Here is a 4,952-nt window from a genome sequence, read left to right on the forward strand (position 1 = left end):
TCCTTATTTTTGTTTTTACTTGGTGTCAGTATGCCTATTAGAAATAGTTTGCAGGGTGTAGGAAGTGTGTGTGTGGGGGGGGGGGGGGGGGGGGTCCTAGGATGGCCATGTTAATCTTGTAAAGTGCAGTAATCGTCCATTTAGTAAGGCCGTTTTTAAGATCACACAGAATGTTAACTGGGCTACCTTGCAACAGGAGATCCATGTAAAAAGTGCAATCCAAGTAAACAGAAAACGGAGGAGAATAAATTTTCAATTGAAGTTAGGTTATCCGGTGCTCTTGCTAACTTGCAGATTTAAGACTGGTACAGCAGTGTGCTTTAGTGTCTGCTCAACGACAGTCTTTGGCGGATCTCGCTGGATTTCGCATATAGGGGTGACGGTTTGAGAATTGATGACCAGTGTGTAAAATGTATTTGTATTGTCAGTTTAGACTGTAACTTATTTGTCAGTTAAATCCAAATGGATGGAGTAACGGTGTCCCACAAAACAAAACAAAATAATACACGGGCATGAAAGTGACGGTCAAGGCAGACGGAGGCTGCGCCTACACATGGTAACTCCTCGTTAGAGAAGTGGACAGGCATAGCCTACATCATCCTGTCCACTTCCTCTAAAGAGAAGAGGTCACTTCCTGTTCATACACAAGTTCCTGTGTCACGTGTGTGAACAGTGAAGCACCATGATATCACTTCGATGTGTGCTGTTAACTTTTAGAATATCTTTACAAATACTCGGACATTTTGTGATAAATCATAAACACTTGCCTTTTTGAATACCTGCAGAACGGTAGCTCTCTGAAAACAATATTGGGACATATCTCTCTGATCGGAACCAATATTTTCTCAAGAGAGCTACAGTTCTGCAGCTACTTTTTGAAATGATAATTGTTATTTTATACTAGTATTCCTGATCTAGCGCAACGCTTTGAATGTCTGCTCAAATCAAAATAAAATTCTCAGCTCAGAAATTTGCAAAACATCGCTTGTAATAACTCCGACCTACCCCGACATAAACGTCAGATCATAAATTGAACCCGAGTCGGGTCCTGTAAAGGCTTCTGCCCAAATACCGTGCCGAAAATATGGGAGACAAGGGATAGTGTGAGGCACAATCCGGGGAGAGGGTGTGTAGCAGGTCTATCGCATTTACTCCCAACTACAGTACTAGTGCTTTTTCCCTACTACAATACTAGAGTGCTTTAATTCACTATAGTTAATTTTCATTATCAGCAGTCTATGTCTAATGATTGCGATGTTATTGCTAATATTTGAGATAAGTGTCCGGACCCTTCCGTTTCCGACGTTCAGTATATTTCTCGTCAGATCGATGGATGACGATTGATTTTTCTTTTAAGTAAAACAGATATACACATCGCATAATTATAAAATTAACATTTTATTAACAACAAAAAAATGCCTCCAAGACCAAACGCTTTACTTTCAACAAAGGCTTGCTTGTGATGAAGTATTCGCAATGACTTCGCACCTGGTCAAAACTGACGCATTATCCGTGACAAGCGTTGGCAATAAGATAAAGACTCTTGTTTAATTCATTTAAGCAAAACTTTTCAAACTTGAGTTAACCTTAGGTATTTTTGATGCAAAATATTTTGAATATAGTTACATTTCCGTTTAAAAAATATTTCCATTAAAGGGGTTGCTAAATGGCAATTTTGGCATGTTTTCTTCAAAAAAGGGATAAACAAGCGATAAAGGTTCTATGAGTTTACGAAACCAAAGATTGCAGGTAGCATTGTCGTCCAGTTTTCAGAATTTGCTTAAAGTTAGCAGCTAAACTGAATTACTGAAATTAATTATCTCCAGATTTTAAAAAGTAATTCAGAATTTTCATTTAAATTCGTTCTTCGCCTTATGAATTCTACTTGACCTAATTTTCTTCAGTACTTGCAATTAATCTACCTGTCTCATTAAACTCAGCACTTCAAATGACAGACGTCTTGTGACAGCCACAAACAGATTAAGTTTTCATGGTCAAGACATTTCAAAATATTTAAGAATTGTTCAAAAACATTTTCACTAGATTGAACATTGCAATAGTTCTCAGATTTTGAGTGTGTTTTATATATATTTATAGATATTATGTAACTGAATTATCAACAAATGAATCGATGCGAGTTACAATTCAATAAAAAAGAGCAATAATTCAATAGTTTCTGCCGCGATAATGGAATTATTGCTCTCTTTAATTAATTCAATTAATGATGTCATAAATTCTATTGTCTCACGTAATTGGAGATATTTTCAAATCAACATATCCACAATTGAATGAATGATCTCTTTTGTTGAATTAATTATAATCAGAGCTCAGTATAAATTTAATTCAACGTTGTAAATAATTAAATATATCTTCAATTGAATTAAAGAGATCATCAGATCCTTCATACCGAGCTCCAAATTCAATTCAAAAATTTGCGAGCAATGATTCCACCACACTTTCCCTCACATGTGTGGTCGTACACAGGCACTTGTTTCTGTTAATAGGTTATGCCGTCTGTATTATCATTTACGAAAGCCGGATAGGCTCATTTTTGAAAAGCGAAAGAAAAAATCGATCTCGAGATGAGCCGAGTCGGCTTTCGTAATTATTAGTATACAGACGTCATAATTTATTGATTGATTTAGTGATGTTTTCCGCCACACTCAACAATTTTTCAGTTATCTGGTGGCGCCCAGTTTTTATTGGCGAAAGAGAGAACCCAGATACAATGTACCTGGGAAGAGACCACCGACCTTCCGAAAGTAAACTGGCAAACTTTCTCACTTACCGGCGCGAGAGGGATTCGAACCCGCGCCGACAGAGGTGAGAGGCCGTGTGATTTTGAGCGCAATGCTTTAACCACGGAGGTCCATCATAATTCATTTACAGAAACAAGTGCCTATAATATCATAGCCTCTTTTCGTGCACCCCAGTGCGTTCTGTTTGTTGTCGTGAGGAGTAACTTTGAGCTGGATCTACCGAAGTAGTGCCGGAGAATCGTTATATGGAAAACGTAATATTCATATCTAGTGATCACTCATCCAAAAAATTACTTTGTTAAACACCACTCTGATTCCACGCACAAGTATTCTGAAGTTGAAATAAAAAATATGCTAGAGTTCCTTATTGACAATATCTTCGTGGTCTTTGGTGATCAGGTCTTCCAACAGTCTGTTGGAATTCCCATGGACACGAATTGTGCTCCTTTGTCAGCTGACCTGTTTCTATATTCATATGAAGCAGAATTTATTAAAAAAAACGTCTACGTGAGAGAAAAAAATCTCTTGCTGTGGCCTTCAATTCGACATTTAGATATATCGACGACGTTTAAGCAGAGTCGTCCACTTCTGCTTCACCGATTGGCTGCTTTTATACCCAATTGCCGGCCTTTAAGATATTTTATTGAAAGTAGACATTATTGGCAAACTGACAACTCAATTGTATGACAAATATGATGATTTCAGCTTTTCCATTGTCAAGTTCCCATATTTATGTAGCAATATTCCATTATCACCTGCATATGGTGTTTATATCTCTCAACTGATTCGATACGCTAGTGTAATGATTCCGGATATTTGAGGTACGACCATGCGGAGTTCTCAATTAGTCACTTTACATCACGTGATCTCATTTGTGTATAAATACCGAGACTCCGCAGTCGTCAGTGTCATTCAGATAGAAGACCCAGCCAAGTTGAGAGGACGAGAGTATGGGTACTAATAAAGTATTCATGGTAAATAATTCCTCGCCTGTTCTTACAGTTAGAGAGTGAATTTGGAAGGCCATCAGAAGTCTGGCCTGCCACGAAGAGGTTGACCTCCAGTAATGAGGCTAGCCATAATTCGTTTTTGGTGTCGTCCGCATTGGCTGAACAGACCGTCGTCCAGGCCGTTGTACTCATTGTCCGTCCTGAATAAGGCATCCTACAATGAGTGCAGTGGTTGAAGGGCTACCACATATACTGTCCGTCCTGAATAAGGCGTCCTACAGTATATGGGGTAATGGATTGAAGAAGGAGAAAAACCATCACATTATTTTTGTACGTTAGAATCTAGAAATTTCACTAGCAAAATCATACCAAGATTAGAGTGTAATGATGGGACAGTAATTTATAAACAATCAGAAATATTAAGGGAAACAAAAACATTCTATGAACAATTATACAAGAAAAGCAATTTAAACACAATAGACTTTCACAATGATCTTGGTATTGAAGATGTTCCAAAACTTTCAAATAAAGAATCTGAATCACTAGAAGGTAACATTACTATTGAGGAAGCCTCCAATACCCTTTACAAAATGAAATCAAACAAATCCCCAGGATCTGATGGTTTTTCTGCGGAATTCTTCAAAATGTTTTGGAAGTATATTGGTCTTTTTGTAGTTAGGTCTATTAATTATGGGTACAAAAATAACTGTCTTTCTATTACACAAAGACATGGTATTATTACATTGTTACCAAAAGGTGACAAGCCGAGACAATATTTGAAGAATTGGAGACCAATTACTTTGTTGAATACTGTGTATAAAATTGCATCGGGCTGTATTGCGAATAGAATAAAAAGATACTTGGACAAAATAATTAATCAAGATCAAACAGGTTTCATCCCCAACAGATATATTGGAGAAAACACAAGGCTTATTTATGATATAATGCACTATACTGAAGAAGAAAATATACCTGGATTATTACTACTTATTGATTTTGAAAAAGCCTTTGATACTCTTTCATGGACATTTATACAAAAAGCGCTAAAACTGTTTAATTTTGGCCCTTCAATTAGGAATTGGGTATCGATTTTTAATACAGACATTACATCTGCAATCAATCAAGGTGGTAATCTCTCTGATAGAATCATTATTCAGAGAAGGTTGCAGACAAGGGGATCCATTATCACCATACATATTTTTGATATGTGCGGAAATATTAGCAATCCAAATTAGAATGAATA

Source organism: Ostrea edulis, chromosome 7, assembly GCF_947568905.1.
Source record: "Ostrea edulis chromosome 7, xbOstEdul1.1, whole genome shotgun sequence".
Taxonomy (NCBI): domain Eukaryota; kingdom Metazoa; phylum Mollusca; class Bivalvia; order Ostreida; family Ostreidae; genus Ostrea; species Ostrea edulis.